Source organism: Lissotriton helveticus, chromosome 4_1 (genome assembly GCF_964261635.1).
Source record: "Lissotriton helveticus chromosome 4_1, aLisHel1.1, whole genome shotgun sequence".
NCBI classification, from domain to species: domain Eukaryota; kingdom Metazoa; phylum Chordata; class Amphibia; order Caudata; family Salamandridae; genus Lissotriton; species Lissotriton helveticus.
This window is the reverse complement of record NC_136063.1, coordinates 2,139,848,863-2,139,866,848: the sequence shown is the minus strand read 5'-3', so window position 1 is coordinate 2,139,866,848 and position 17,986 is coordinate 2,139,848,863.

The window sequence follows — 17,986 nt, the reverse complement described above, 5'->3', positions numbered from 1 at the left end:
GTCTATTACAGATAATTTTTGCCAAAAAATGTGTTTTAGGATAAAAGGGAGGGCTTGACACAGATTGTTTGCTGTAATATTAGTGAGCTGCTGCTGTGCTACAACATTGAAAACACGTGTTACTATCCTTGAATATTAGATGTTAACACATTTAGAATTTGGTCACAGTGTTTAATTATGCTGATGACCTCCAGCTAATCTTTAACCTTTCCCACTCCCCTTCATCTGCCCAGAATGTCCAGTCAGTCATGACATTTATCCAAGATTGGATGAACTGCAACCACCTCAAACTCAATCCAGACAAGACCAAGTTGGTCTTGACCGGAGGTGGTTGCAGTCCATGGTCCCCTTCCTTCTGGCCCCCCTCACTCGGTGTCCCTCCACTTCCCGTTTCCAAAGTTAAAACCCTAGGGATTTTCTTGGATTCACAACTTTCTATCCATTCACACATTGGTTCGGTTGTCTCTTCTTGCTTCTTCTCCTTAAGAACAATTAGGAAAGTCTCCCGCTTTTTCTCCCTCCCGGCTTTGAAAATCATTGTCATGGCCATGGTACTGTCCCGTATCGACTATGGCAATGCTATATATAATGGGGCCCCAGCTTACGCGATCCATCGTCTGCAGCTGGTGCAGAATCAGGCTGCCCGCCTGATTCATGGCCTCCCTAAATACCATCGGGCCAGCCCACTACTTAAAGCTTTACACTGGCTGCCGGTGCGAGAGCGTGCCCCTTTCAAGCTTGGCTGCCTCACTTTTCAGGCTAGGTCAGGCACCGCCCCTGAATTTCTTTGCTCTGCCATTGTGCCCTACCTTCCAGGCAGAGAATTACGTTCCTCGCACTCGGCCCTCCTAGTCACCCCCGCTTTAAAAAACAGAAGGCAGGCGGAGCGAGGTTCGCTGTCCTGGCTCCAGCATTCTGGAACTCTCTTCCTGTTGGCCTTCGCACAACGCCCTCCTACACTCAGTTTCGGAGGGAACTCAAAACCCTCTTATTTGCGCAAGCCTACCCCGTCTAAACCCCCTCTAACTGCTGCCGTCCATCGCAACCTAAATAGCGCCATGAAACCGCTGGGTAAAAGTGCGCTGTATAAATGTTTTTAAATTCAAATTCACGTGTACTTGTGCATATCAGTGACCTGGCTAAATAATAATAATAATAATAATAATAATAATAATAATAATAATCCACATTTGTAAAGCGCGAACCATCACCCGTTAGGGTCTACAGGCGCTGGGGGCCGTCAGGAAGATTAAACAAGCTATTGCCCAGAGTCACATGGTGCTGGGCTAATCTGCCGCCGGCCCTGGGGATCGAACCGTGATCCCCAGATTCCGGAGTCAGTCATCCTGGCCGCTGCGCCACACCTCCCAAAGTTAAGGGCATGAAAGAGCTGAAATTGGATCAAAATGTTATGTCTGTTCCAAACAGGGGCCCCCAAAATATGTTTGGCCCAAGGCCCCCCAAATCCTTAAGATGTCCCTGGGTTTAGAAGGTTATTTCTACGCATTGGGCACAGCGGTACTTGACACATTAGCAGGCCCTGTGCTGTGCGCTGTCTTCTGAGCACACAAGTGTCTCTTTGCAGTCTTTGTGACAACATTTAGTTGCTCCCTGCGGTATTAGTACTTCAGCTTCCTAAGGAAGGTCAGCGAAGACACCTGTAGGATGTCATTTTATTGTAACCTTAGCATTTGCGATGACTTCATTTGTCATCCACAATATCATTGGTGAGATCAAGTGTGATGTCACCGGTGAAATCATTGATGATGTCATATGTGATGTGATCAGTGTGTGAGAGAGGGGGAAGTTTTGGATGTGCAGCTTTCCTTGACTGATTTCTATGTTTTTTTAGGTTTGGATGGCACCTGCAGAGCTGCTTCATATGTAGTATTCTAAGGGATTCTAACGTGTCAGTTCATGATCATCCATAATATCCCTTTACCAAATGTCAGTGAATTGCTTGGATTATGTAAAGAACAAGACAGCGGCATTTTCCATCTCTGCACCCAAGATCTGAAACAACATCCCTGTATCCATCAGGACCGCCCCCACGCTGCTCCAATTTAGGAAAGTGTTGATGAGTCACTTCTTTTCAGAGCACTACTTCACAAAGTATTAATCATCCACAACCCATCTTCCTCTGCTATTACTCGTTACCTTAATGCTTGTCTTTGACCATGTGTAGCGGTCAACTACTTTTTAACTACATTCTCTCTATAGAGACTTCTTATACCAATATCAATTAGCCGCAGCCTAATGATTGGTCTTTTGTTATATGCTGTGTCCACTACCCATGCGCTCAGTACCCACAAGGAGTGCTAAGGCTCAGCAGACACTGGGTTATACCTGCTGCGTATGATAACTTGGACCTCAGTACTCATTTGGTCCCGCCACAAAGGGTGTGGCTTAGGCCAAGCCCTGTACTCCCCACTCTTCATGCCCAGTGGTCACAGCTTTGGGCCATGGCCAGCAGACACTATGGCCAAGGGTGGCATATAACATACAGAATACCCAGCACCCTTCCCCACAATTCTTACTAAGCCCTTGGCACAGTACCTGATTGGCACAGCATCCCGTCACGCCGGGAGCTGTAAGGCCAGATTGACCGTAGTGGGCACCAGGCATTTCCCCGAGTGGGCCGGCGGAGTGAGGCCCAGTGTTCTGGCCATGGGGGCCGGTTTTGCAGCAGTGTTGCAATATCGGCCCCCTGTAACAAAAGCGGGAGCAGTGTTTTTTACTACCAACCCCCTCAAATGCCCACCCCCTCCGCTCCCGGGGCTGGTCGAGCAGCAATCAGCCTGAGTTGATTGCTGTTCCCAGTCCGACCCTTGGGCCTGGCGGGTCTGGTCGTTTGCCCATTGCCCACACTTGGCACCAGTACCTCTTATTGCAGTACCGACTGGGCATAGAGAAAGGTTTTCAGTCATGTTCTTTGTCTGGTTCCTTATGTGCGATACCCATTGGGCTTGGCCGTTGTGTTGTGTAACCATGCACATACCTTTAGTATCTGTGCACATACCTGCTGTGCTCCATGGGTACACTGTGTCCATTAGTTACTGTGTCTTAAGCATGGACTTCAGCCTTGTCCTATGCACAGGATAAAAAGATGTGACATCTTTTGAATGGTTCTGTGCAGTTGAGTTATAAAAGTTTGAGTATACTTTTTTAGTTATTCTGTGACAAGCGTTACTTTCCATGAAACGTGTTTTTTCACACTCCCCGGTGCGACCTGGCCCATTTCTGGTGGTGCAGGCTCACCCTGTCTCACATGGACCCAGCAATGTTTTTTCACAACACTGTTTGTGAACAGAGATTTGGGTCGTGAACCCCTAAAATGACGAGCCGATCACTGCCAATTTAGCTTCGGAGCTCAGGTTCAAATTCCTGCCATATATGTTTACACAATCTATAATTCTGGTCTTTCCAAAGGGTGAATGGATTTACAGTAATCCCCCAAAAATGTTTTTTACCTGAATCACTGAGATCCCTGACAGCTGGAAGCCTGCCCCCCCCCCCCAATGCCTCATGTCTGAAGATTTCATGCACTCTGCTCTTCAATGCCACAAATGCTTCAGATGTCCCACTTAAGCGGGATTACTTCTGGGAATGAGATGTACATTGATAATAAACATCCTTTTAAGTACACTTTAATGGCTTAATCTGGCTTCTTCACATTCGCCAATTGATAAGCTTCTCCAATTCAAACAAAAAGATTTGAGAGCCTGTTTAAGCAGCTTTCCCTTTTGGTGTAAAGCCAAGTTGTACATGCAGACACACACACTGCCTTCCCCCTTTTAACCCCTTTAAACTTTCAGTGCTGTTTTAGTACAACTATCATATTTTTCAAAGTAGGTTACATCCATGTTGTTGCTGTTCACACCGCCCTTTCTTCTGCTCTCAACAATAATACAATATTTTCATGCAGGTGGTAACTCATAAAGGCCTGCAACCTTCCCTTGTCACTAGGCCATGCTGGTAACTGTTCTGAACTGAGGTGTTTGTTCCAATCAGTGTGCCTTAAATACTTACCACTCTTGGGGCCAGATGTACGACCAAGAAACTTGCGCATCGCAAATTGCGACTCTTTTGCGAGTCACAATTTTGTGAGGCGCAATTTCCGATGTACAACAGTGTATTTCATACTGTTTGGGATTCCCATTGGGGTCGCAAATTGCAAGGCTCATCAATATTGATGAGCCTCTCGCAATTTGAGAGCCCTTTGGGAATGACAGCCCTCCCAGGGATGGTGGCCTGCTGGGATCAGCAGACCACCATGCCTGGGACTGCTTTTTAATAAAGCACTTTTTTTTTTTAAATACAGCCCGTTTTCCTCACAGGAAAACGGGCTGTATTTAAAAAAAAATAATAATCTTTTCAGTTTCATATTTTTTAAGTGCAGGCAGTGGTCTCTGGGACCACTGCCTGCTCTTATTAAAATATTTTCCAACATACTCACAAAGGGGAAGGGGTCCGTTTGGGACCCCTTCCCCTTTGTGAGTGGTTTACCACCTACTTGAAGTAGGTGGTAAACTGCGAGTGTTTTGCGGCCACAAATGCGGTCACAAAACACTAGTACATACCATGTTGACTTGCTATTAGGAAGAGACACCCCTTCCTAATAGCGAGAGTCGCAAATGCTATTTTGCGAATCAGGGAATCGCAAAATAGCATTTGTTCATGCTATCACCCTTTTTTGCGGCCGCAAACGGGAGATTCTCCCGTTTGCGGCCACAAAAAAGGGTCGTACATCTGGCCCTGAGTCTTTTTACTATTGCTAATTCCACATCTATGTACCTTGAAGATATGTAATTCATCAAGGTACATATATGTGGAGTTATATATAGCACAACTTACCTTCGCGATATTTCTGCCCTCGATATTCTTGGCACAATATTTTGGTCCACAATATTTCTGTTTCCGATATTCTGTCTAAATGGTATAGAGTCAAAATATCGAGTTCATAATATTGACTAGACACAATATCGAGTATAAAATATAGTATGGACATAATATCGACTAGACATAATATAGACAACAAAAATATCGACTAGAAAAAATTAATATCGAATAGAATGGACATAATATCGAATCAAAAATATAGGATGGACATAATATCGACTAGACATAATATACACAACAAAAATATCTAATTTAAGGTAAGTTAATATTATTTTTAATTTTTTGTGTAATATAATTCTGTAGCGGGTTGTGGGTTTATAGGGGAATAGGGTGGGAAGTAATTTAATTATAAATAATTAAATATGTTAATTTATTTATTGATATTTATTTAGGAATTAATTGTTAATTAATTATTAATTGCTAATTAATTAAAATATAATTGGTAATTAATTATAATTGATTAATTGAGAAATATTTTAATTTTAGTAATTTATTTTCTGTAGTGGGTTGTGGGTTTATAGGGGAATAGGGTGGGAAGTAATTTAATTATAATTAATTAAATATGTTAATTTATGTATTGATATTTATTGAGAATTAATTGTTAATTAATTATTAATTGGTAATTAATTAAAATATAATTGGTAATTAATCATAATTGATTAATTGATAAATATTTTAATTTTAGTAATTTATTTTCTGTAGCGGGTTGTGGGTTTATAGGGGAATAGGGTGGGAAGTAATTTAATTTTAATTAATTAAATTTGTTAACTTATTTATTGATATTTATTTAGAATTAATTGTTAATTACTTATTAATTGGTAATTAATTAAAATATAATTGGTAATTAAAATAAATAGATTAATTTTTAAATTGTACATAAATTTAATGTTAATAGGTAATTAGTATTAGTAGGTAATTTGTATAATTAAATACGTTTAATTTGTATTTATAAATATTTGTTTACTATATTTTATACAATTGATAAATATTTTAATTAATTTTTAATTGGTATTACTATTTATGTTATTTATATTTATATATGAAGTAGTTACTTTCCCTACTATTGCACTCTCTGAAGTTGGAATAGTAATTTTAATCCCTACGCTATCCAACTCTTTCCCTACTGTTGAACTCTCTGGAGTGGGAATAGTAATTTTTACCCCTACGCTACCCAACTTTTTCCCTACTATTGCACTCTCTGGAGTGGGAATAGTAATTTTTACCCCTACGCTATCCAACGCTTTCCCTACTGTTGCACTCTCTGGAGTGGGAATAGTAAATTTTACCCCTACGCTATCCAACACTTTCCCTACTGTTGCACTCTCTGGAGTGGGAATAGTAATTTTTACCCCTACGCTATCCAACGCTTTCCCTACTGTTGCACTCTCTGGAGTGGGAATAGTAAATTTTACCCCTACGCTATCCAACGCTTTCCCTACTGTTGCACTTGCTGGAGTGGGAATAGTAATTTTTACCCCTACACTATCCAACGCTTTCCCTACTGTTGCACTCGCTGGAGTGGGAATAGTGATTTTTACCCCTACGCTATCCAACTCTTTCCCTACTGTTGCACTCTCTGGAGTGGGAATAGTAACTTTAACCCCTACGCTGTCCAACGCTTTCCCTACTGTTGCACTCTCTGGAGTGGGAATAGTAATTTTTACCCCTACGCTATCCAACTATTTCCCTACTGATGCACTCTCTGGAGTGGGAATAGTAATTTTAACCCCTACACTATCCAACGCCTTCCCTACTGTTGCACTCTCTGGAGTGGGAATAGTCATTTTTACCCCTACGCTATCCAACGTTTTCCCTACTGTTGCACTCTATGGAGTGGGAATAGTAATTTGAACCCCTACGCTATCCAACACTTTCACTACTGTTGCACTCTCTGGAGTGGGAATAGTAATTATTACCCCTACGCTATCCAATGCTTTCCCTACTGTTGCATTCTCTGGAGTGGAAATAGTAATTTTTACCCCTACGCTATCCAACGCTTTCACTACTGTTGCACTCTCTGGAGCGGGAATAGTCATTTTTACCTCTACGCTGTCCAACGCTTTCCCTACTGTTGCACTCTCTGGAGTGGGAATAGTAATTTTTACCCCTACGCTATCCAACGCTTTCCCTTCTGTTGCACTCACTGGAGTCGTTACAGTACATTTAAACCTCTTGCTATCCTACGGTAAAAATATTGTATATGTTTTGTTAATAATAGGTATATATATATATATATATATATATATATATATATATATATATATATATATATATATATATATATGTATTCAAAATAAATAACTTTTTTAAAGTTATATTAATTATTTTTTAATGTTATGTTTATTTAAGTATTTTAAATAAGTTAAAATTAATGGTATTTATTATTATATTACTTTTAAATTACTTTTAAGACATTTAAAAAAAACGATATTTTGACAGTCTATATTTTTTACACTCGATATTTTGGAGTCGATATTTTTGTACTTACCTGTTTGAAGATAGGAAGTCGATATTTTGTCAGTCTATATTTTTACCTCGATATTTTGACATCTCGATATTGTGACTGTCGATATTATGTCAGTGATCCATCTAAATACCTCTTCCTTTCGGGCAGGGACATCCAATGTTAGTTCACTTGAAGCCGGCAAAACTACTCCAGAATATCCAAATGGAACAAATTCCCCTCATGCACTCTCAGAAACCCTCCTAATATCCTAGATCTTCTTGCTTTCAGGAAAAAGCAAAAGCCCCCCTTTTTACATTAGCAAAAGCACTGGTTGGACAATGATTCAATCCTTGGTATTTAAATTTTTCAAGGAATTCTGAGGGGCATATTTACGAGAAACTGGCTAGGCGAGGAGTTAATCCAAAATTGGTAATGCTGTGCTCCGACAGATTCAAAACGCAGGAATTCGCCATATTCACAAGAATGCGGTGCACCCCTGTGTTACTCTTGCGCTGGCACTAAAAAAGCTGCCTAACGTCAGTGCAGGCACCCTGGTGCAATTTTGCTAGGGTGTCTGCGCTGAAGGGACAATTGTTTATGTGCAGGATGGGACACCTTTCTGCACATAAACAATCTTTACAGGCATTTTGCTCTATCAGAATGCAACACATGTGGAAAGAGCAAAATGCAAGGAGAAATACAACTTGCTCCTTGTATCGCCTACTTAAGACCAGGTATTCCCTTGAGGTATTTTTGCCGCGGCCCCATACCTTGCAAATATGGGGCAGTCCCAAAAAGCAATGGGTGTTGGGTGACATTGAGAACGTGGACTGGGAGACAGCACTGATGCACCCCCATGAAGTAGCCATCAGAGCACAGTTTAGTCTGATCGAGTTAAAGATCCTACAGGGAATTTACATAGCCAAGAACAGACTACCAAAGATGGGGAAAATTCCCACGGCTAATTGCTTGCAATACAATGCTTCTAGTGGGTCCTTCTTCCACATGTGGTGGCCGTGCCCAGAGGTACAGAAATGATGGGCGAGTATCCTGAGGGAACTGGAAGACATACTGGAAGAGGATATCCCGCACAACCCCCACTTCATCCTCCAGGGAGTCCATCGAGATATTGACCTACCCCATAGGATATTGGGGCCAGATTTAGCAAAGTGTTGCATTGCCTTTGCGTCACACAAAGTAATGCAAGGGCAAATCAAAACTAAAGTCAGATTTGCCAAGCCACGCCAGGCCACCTTGCATGGACCTGTGGTGCTTGGTAAATATGGAGAAATGCAAGGCAGCGCATGTCAGTGAGTGCCTTGCGTTACTCTGCCCCAGAGAGGTGTTCCAACGGTGGAGTGCGCGTGTTCCCACACATCCACCAATGGAATTTGCTGGATTCACAGATTTATAATGAGCGGTAGACCTGGGAATGTATCAGACTGCTATGCCTTTGCAGGAGATGTAGAACAAGGAGAAATACCTTTATTTCTCCTTGTTTGTTCTTCTTACTACATGTGCTGCATTCTGCAGCACACTCAGAAAGAGGAAAATGCCACAGAGGATTGTTTTTGTGCAGGAAGGTGTTCCTTTCTGCACAAAAACAATCCTACTTGCAGTGCAGGCACCCATGCACAATGATGCAAGGGGGCCTGCAGTGGAGCTAGAAAGACAAATGTGCACAAGCACAAGGAGAGAACATTAATGTGCCATATAATGTTAAATATGGTGCATTCCTGCCCCCTCCATTTCACACAGCGCAGTAAGGAGTTGTCATGCTGTTTTACATGAAAATGTGATAACTCTGCCCCTTGGTGTTCTGCTCACCAGATCTAGTGTTGGTGGAAACAGACATAGCAAGTGTATGGGGAGTTCAAAAGGTGCTCACCCAGGCACAGTAGTTATCAGGGATGGCCACATGCATGGGGGCTGCAAAGGTGGTGTATAAAGCAATACAAATATTTGAGAAGATATGGGGCTGTTGGAGGGCGTTTTACAGCCTGGGACCAGAGGGTACACAGCCTTCTTGAGGGCGAGGAATGGATCCCGAACAATCAGCCCTGGCAAACTGGACCTGAGACTACTGGGACGTGTGTCCCCATCCTTCCACCCTCAGACTGTAGAATGTAGGGTGCTGATCCCCTTTCCTAGGAAATCCCTGCTCTACGAAATGTCTCCTAGAATTGCATCATATTTTCATGCTCAATGTGTTTGTTATGCACAAAATTCAAATAAAAAGAGTTGACAAAAACACATTTTGAGAAAAATCTTGAAAAACAGGGCCTGAGATAACATACAAAGCATATGTGGGTCCCTTGCTCCCTTTGCCACTAGAATCAAGCTAGCCTGGCTGATGAGGGCTGTCACCGGTCCCAGGATGCTTGTTTCCGGTCCAGGTAAGACATGGCTTGGCAGTTCAGGCTGGACTGTTCCCATGAGGCACAGGGTCAAGACTGATTTGCATATAGCTGTGTCTGAACTGGGGTGGCGAAGTGAGCTAAAGAACGATGATGGATTCAACACAGATTTGTGACTGGGGTGAGTGTGAAAAGTTTCAGCGCTCCGTCCATCATCTCCTTGTGTTTGCTTTGTTCGCCCTAAGTTGGCAGGGTATGCCCAGACGTGGGTCCCTTGCTCACTTTGCCACTGGTTTCAAGCTAGCCTGGCAGATGAGGGCTGCTAGCCTGAAACCAATCCCAGGATGCTTGTTTCCAGTCCAGGAAAGATGTGGCTTGGCAGTTTGGGATGGACTGTTCCCATGAGGCACAGGGTCAAGACTGATTTGCATATAGCTGCGTCTGAACTTGAGTGGCAGAAGTGAGCTAAAGAACCATGAAAGATTCAACCAAGATCTGTGCTCTGTCCATCATCTCCTTGTGTTTGCTTTGAGATAATATACTGTCACGTACAACGGAGGTCAGAATCCATTTTCTGAGGGTTCGATTAGGCGTCCCCTTCTAACACTGAAACATACAGCTAGATGCATCAAACAAAAATCCACTCGCAAAGGGGCAGATTCTAAGAATCTGCCCCTCTGCGACCGGTATTTTTGCATTTGGGATACAATCGCATATTGAGAAATCGCTAAATTACGATTATTTGCATTTAAGGAAACTCAAATTGAGATTCCTTAAATGCAATGCATGAAAGTTTTAAAAATAGCGAATTCGCTAATAGGGCACGCAAATCACCATGAAGTACAACTTCATGGTAATTTGCAAAAACTTTGAAAAATGCACTAAAGTGCATTTTTCAAAATGTCATGTTGCGCACACACATGCGCAACATGTGTGCACAGATACATTTCAGGGGTGCAACAGGGTGTCCTTTGGACACCCCTGCACCCTTGAAATCGCAATCTCAATTTGCGAATCGCTAATTGCAATTCGCAAACTGAGATTGTCTTCCCATTCAGGAATGAATGGGGAGGTATTCCTTAATTGCGAGTCGCAATTTGCGAGTCGCATTTAAGGAATTCTAAGAAATCGCTATTTTTTTGTGTGATTTCTTGATGCATTCCATTTTGCTATTCCTTAATAGCGAATCGGTATTTTTCGCTATTAAGGAATCGCAAAATCGGTTGTTGATGCATCTGGGGGATAGTGCCTGTACTCTATCGCAATTGTCTGTATTGGTCTCGCAGTTAAATCATTAACCTAGGGAGAAGTTTGCATGGCAATGAATATCAAACTGGAAAATTTAATATTTCGAAGTATGCACCTTCTCTATAGTGTTTGATCTCATATTCAAATATATAAATTAATACATCCTTTCTCATACAGGTAAAAACACATCACCCCTAACTCTATATTGGATCACAAGACTGTTTCGCTAACCACAAAGTTTAAACATGTATTTCTCACTTTCATGTAAACTCACGCATGAGGTTTGGATCAGCAAAGAAGATTTCACATGGCAGCTTAACAGTTTGGGTTTTATTTTGAAAATGGCGGACTTATACGTGCCAGTTGTATATGATGCATGAATTAAGGAGTCGATTTGGAGTTTGTATACTGTTCACAAACTGACCGCCTGCGAATATATTTAAAATTCATAAGTTCAGATGAAGGACACCAGAGGGCTGTATTAATCTGTAAACACAACTTCTTTTGTAAAAATGTTGACATAGAAATGTAAGACTCCGGCTTCACAATGCGGGGTCGAAAATGAAAGAGCCGGTAAAGGAACTTGCAGATAAAAACTTTTCTGATGCGAATGTGATAAAGTGAAAAAAACTTGGAAAATACATTTACGAAACTGGATTCTAAAGTATGAAGAAAAAAGAGCCAGACAGCAAAGTAGGTGAAATCTGTGTCGAGATAAAGTGCGACAACGGAAAACTGAGAGAAAGGGAGAGAGTAACAGAGAGAGAAGAAAATAAAACGAGAGAAATAAAGATGGAGAAAAATATAGAGAGAGTTGGATGAATAGAGAACAAAAGAGAGAAATTAAACCGAGAGCGAAAGAGTGAGAAGAAAAGATAGAGGGTGAGAAGGTGAAGGGGGAACATGGAAATAGATACAGAGCGCGAGAGAAAGAGAATGGAGGTCTAGAGAGACGTGATGATGATATCAAGGGACAGGGTTCTAGCACGAGACAAAGCCCTTCGTGCACGTGCCAGGCAGGCTCCCATGGCCAGCAGCAACCAGCCAGAAGGGAGAGATACTGGTATGAGATGCTATGACAACCCCCGTCTCTTGTCGGAGCTCGCTGCAATGAAGGAGCAATCGGGCTCAGCCATGGATTTGCTGCTATGGGAACCCTTGGTTTCATGCAGCAGACAGGAATTATTGTATAAACACGCCATTTAGTAGGGAGAAAACAAGATGCATAACAAAGGCTCTGTTTACGAACTGAATAGAGCGTAAATCCGGTGCCATAGTCTACTCGGCTCAATCGTGATGTGGGAGGTTCTTCCTGCACCCCAATTTCTCAGGTGTGAGAACAATTGACCCAATTTTAACGGGTGTATTTTGGTGCATGCAGCCTGGTTCCGTTGCCTGACCCCATCCAAAGCACAAGGGGAGCGTTCTCCCTGCCAAGCCACACCTTCCCCATCCCTCTCCTGCCCCTCCCCAATCACTGCCCTACTCTGGCCCCAAACACACCTGTACCACCTGCTAAGAGCAGGTGCAAAATGTGTGTGTGAAACCTGAATTCCGAACCAAATTCAGGCTGAAAATAAAACAGACCTGCACATTTGTGCCCTATTTACCGGAGTTTAACTCGTACTTGAAGTAAATATTACTCCGCCATGGCCGAACACTAAAACAACAGGGAAACTCTCCGGCAGGTACAGCAAGCCAGAAACACCTTTTAAAGACAAAGCTGGGAAGACAATCATGGGTAACGAAGGTCAACAACAAATATGGGTGGAGCACTTTGAAGAACAGCTGAACCAGCCCGTGCCGCAGTCTTCACCAGACATACAGCCAGGTAATAAGGGCTTGCCAATCGGCAGCAGCAGACCAACCGAGGTTGAAATATGGCAAAAATCGGAAGGCAGCAGGACCCGACAACATTCCTCCAGAGGCACAGAAGGCAGACATTGAACCATCAGTAAACATGCTCTACCCCATGTTTGTGTCGCAGCTATTTTTATTGGCATAAATGAAGTGTTGAAAAATAACAGCGAATACAGTGACATGGAAGTCCAGCATGGACCAATGTTAAGATACTAATGTTGATTGCGACATATACACCAATAACAAACAATCCTAATTGATAAGAAAAGGAGAAAAGAAACAAAGAGGTAAGAAAATAAACTAGAGAAAGAGGAAAATGTTTGGAAGGATCTGGGAAAAGAAAAATGTGAGAAGCACGAATATCTCATCAAGATCTGGAATAAAGGTGTCCTACACCAACTACAAAGGGATTGCTCTTCTGTCGACCCCAGGCAAAGTGTTCAACAGAGTCATCCTATACAGAATGAAGAAACAACTCAACGGTCTGTTGTGAGATCAGTAAGCTGGCTCCTGCAAAGATAGATCATGTACAGACCAGATTGCAACACTGCGCATCATCATTGAGTATATGGAATGGAACACAACTCTATATCAACTTCATCGACTATGAGAAGGCTTTCAACAGCATCAACAGAGAGACCCTTTGGAAACTCCTCAGCCACTACAGTGTGCCAGATAAACACGTAAGAATCATCAGAAATGACCTGCAAGATAGTCCAAGGAGGATAACTTACGGAAGCCTTCCAAGCAGTAGCGGGTCCTCCAGGGAGTACTATGGGGCAGTGGGGTGGGGCAGGGTGGGGGGTAGTAAACTCCAGCATACGGCCGAACAGAGGTAAGTAAAGAAATAAATAAATAAAACGAAATATATTACGCACGCTGCATTGCCATTTGGCGTTTCAGCATGCACAATGTAATTAGTTTTATTTGTTTATTTCTTTACTTACGCCGACGTCAAGGCAAGAATCAGCAAAGCAAGGGCTGCCTTACTTCAGCTGACGAAGATCTGGAGCTCCAAGGTCCTAACGCTGCAAACTAAGATCGAGCTTTTTAACACCAATGTTAAATCGGTCCTTCTGTATGGAGCAGACACTTGGAAGGCAACAGTGACCACCACCAACAATGTAGAGGCCTTCATCAACACCTGCCTGAGAAAAATCCTCTAAATCTGATGGCCAAACATCATCAGCAACAACGACCCATGGCAGCAGATTTTCCAACTCCATGCTCATGAAGAAATCATGAAAAGACGCTAGGGCTCGATAGCTCACACCCTCCGCAAGCCTGCATCAAACACCACCAGGGGAGCCTTGTCCTGGAACCCTCAAGGGAAAAGGAAAAGAGAAAGGCCAAGAAACACCTGGCACCAAGGCCTCAAGGCTGACTGCAAGGAGATGGGCTACACCTGGAGTCAGATTGAAAGAAAAGCCCAGGACGGAGGCGGCCGGAGATTCCTGGTTGATTGCCTATACCCCAGGAGTGGCAGTAGGTATACGTAAGTTGGAATAAATATGTGTGGAGATACCCATTGTTAACTGACATTCTGAGCAACCACAGTCTCAGCACATATTTACTCCTACCTTATAAGTGTCAGAAGGAAAGCCAACTCACTCTTCACCATATCCCGCTGCTGATATGGCACAAACACTAATAGATTGGCCATCCAGTGAAAATAAGCTATCCACTTGTCTTTAACCACCCTTGCATCACTAAGAAGGATCAACTCATGCTTCTGTGTTTGCTGATGTTTGGTTGTGCGCTGGCTATTTCTGTGATGTGATTCAAAACAGGGTGACACACTAGGAATACAAAAACGTGGATGGATGGAATGCTTAAACTAACTTTAGCCCATGCTAATTACTTGGGCCACCTCATAGTTCATTGTTATTTTGAATAGCATGCCACCTAAGTTTGGACTCAGCCATATGCAAATCAGTCTTGACCCTGTTCCAATGGGAGCAGTCGAGCTCAAACTGCCCGAACAGGTCCTCCCAAAACTGTAACACAGGCAACTCAGAACTGATTTCACCCTAGTTAGGTTTATCAGCCAGGTATACATTGGTTTCTAGTGACACAGTGTATATGGGACCCATGTCTGGACATACCAGTCCCACTTAGGGCAGCACACTGAAGTATACAAAAAGTGATGGATAAAGTACTTGAATTATTCTCAATTACTAGTAATTACTTTGGGCCACATCGAAGACTATCGTTACTTTGCACAGCATGCCACCTCAGTTTGCATCCAGCCATATGCAAATTAGTCTTAACTCTGCTCCAATGGGAACATTCCAGTGTGAACTGCCAGGCCAGGTCCTCCCTGAACTAACACAAGCAACTAGCCCACATGTTGGAATACCTGTCCTACTTAAGGCAACACACTTAAATCCATTACTTTTTTGTATGCTTCAGTGTGTCACTCTAAGTGGGACAGGTACGTCCGAGTAATTACCAGCACCTGAGATTAAGGCAAACATTTATCCATCACTTTTTTGTATGCTTCACTTTTTTGAATACTTCAAAACAGGGTGGCACAATATATTTTTGGCAACCCTCAGGAACTGGATAGCCCACGGGGAGTCTTGTGGGTTGAGACAGGGGCAAAACAAACCGTGATGAAGACCATTTCCTTCAGAAAGCAACGTGTGCCATAGTATGCACGCATGGCCTCATGTTGAGCAATGGTAACTCTGCATTGTTGATGTGAACAAGGATACTGGTGGAAATATCTGTTTAGGAATGGTGAGTAGCCATTCCTTTCTATATGGTCCAGTCAGAGGCCATGACGAAAACTCACTGATCTGCCGAGAAGAGCCCCAAGCAGTACCAATGTTTGGGCAAGCAGGGAGACATCTTGAGAGAAGGGATTAGTTTGTGAGTGTTTGCTGATGCTCGGCACCGATATTTAATTCGTAACACCAGCACTTATTTAAGACAGCTCACAACAAGGTGCTACTGTCTGCCTGTTTTTGAACATTAAACATAAAACAGTGCTTCACATTTCATTATGCTTTTAAAAAACACAACATCAGTGTGCATCAGGCCATTCTTACCTCTTTGGGCCAACTGCAATAGTATTTTCATATCTGTGGTGGTTAGTAGGTAGCGTTTGTACTCGCTCTTGGCAGCGCTAGCTAGGGCAGTGGTTGGTGTAAGCTGCAGTGGCCCCTTTGTCTGTGTGTATTTATAAATATACATATATATATATATATTCGCATTCATGCATTGGCCTGAATTTTTGGAGAGTGAGAGACATTGTGGGCAGCACATCTTGGGGATTCCATTTTCGAAGGTAACTGCTGCGCATTTATTATGTGACAATCCCTTTGTGAACAACAGAGTGCACCAGGATATGAACTGTAAGAAAGGACGCTATGCAGCTGTATTATTACTATCATATTACAGTACATAGTATTCAACTAAGGTTTCATTCTTACTACGGGATGCAACGCTATGGGCAAAATTTCACAACCACCGTAGTCTGCAATTGATACCAAGGCGCACTATGGGACTGGTAGTATCGTACTGTGATGCACCTCACTTCTAAACAAGGCCACAACCAACGGCCGAAACGCGTAGGGGTGATGTCCTGCCCTTTCTAAAAATATTAAAGCCAGTGAAGTACTCAGTCGGGCTTCGCAGTTTTCTTTGTGTGCTGTGGTGAAAGCCAGATTAAGGGAAGATCCATGCCCGTTTGTGAAGCCGCCCTGAAGGGATTGGGGCTCCCGTCAATTGGAGAAATGTGATGGATATATATAAGTATATGTATGAATACCACAATCCTGAAGTATAAGCAAACGCGCAGAAATCAGGTACAAACCACAAACGTAGATGGTGCAATACAGTGCTTTATTCCTCGAGGGACAGCAGTATGACGCGTTTTGACCGGGTAAACCCGGTCTTGGTCACATGACGTGCTCAAGAAAACCATAGATTAAAAACTGTTGAGTAGCTCTATAATGCCCCACCCCCTTAAAAGCATAGGCATAGAGAACATACTACAAATCAGTCAGCATAAAAATGCAAATCAAGACAAAATGACAAAAAGAGAAATAAATATAATAATTCAATCTCAAGCTAACCACCAGAATCGTTTGAAAGTTCCAATTGCAGAATGTATAATGCTATCCATGCAAAAATACAACTGTAATATCCTGGCAAATAAACAGAAAATTGGTGGAATACGGCTAATTCAGGGAAAGTGCCCCAACTCATTGAAACCATAAGATCTTAATAGTAATACATGAATTCTCTTTTATGGCTAATGATAGGGGCAAAAAAAGAACCATCAACAGTATAAATACATAAAGTGCAAAGTGTAAAGTACAATCCATATTCAACTCATAATAGATTGTTTAAAAGCTAAAATACACATGAAGATCATATGCAATAGATAGCAGACGCTAAAAAGGGATAAAGTGCAGAGTGCTTAAAAAAGTGCAGAGTGAAAAAAACAGAAATGAATAATATAAATTATAGTCAAAATTCAGTTAGCAGCTTCAGAATTGATATTAAAGTGCAAAAATACTATATACAATTATCAACCTTGTACATAAGGCATAATCTATAAATTCAATATTCAAATACTCAAATGCATATAGAGGAATGGAACCAACGGATCAAAGGGATACTCAACCATCTATATAGAGTTATATGTAAGTCAAACTCGTAATCAGATAAAATTTACCCAATTCCCATACCCTATTCCCATCATGTTAAAAACCAGTAAAACCGAAAATACCAGTAAAACAAGTTAAAAATCATGATTAAGAACAAAGCATAAAAGAATACAGATAAAATTCACCCGATCAAAAGTAGCCCAGAATTCATGAAAATATAATAGCAGCATTCAGAGGAAGATTAAAAGTAAATAGCTATGGCCAGAATGAGGTAAACTACAGTAAAGATGGCTCAAAGGGACAAATCTGTCACCTAAAAGGAAGTACAAAAGACACACTAAAACCCCATAGATAAAAATTATATATCTAAAAGGTTATAAAAAGTTGTGTAAATCCTCCCCCATGTTAAGACCATTCGGAATTGTTGTGCCAAGAAGTATAATGTAGTGGCTCTCCAGTTGTCTTTGTTTCCTTTCTCTATCACCACCTCTTTTAGAGAAAGGAACCGTGTCAATTACAAAATATCTCAAATCACTGAGATTATTATGATGGACCAA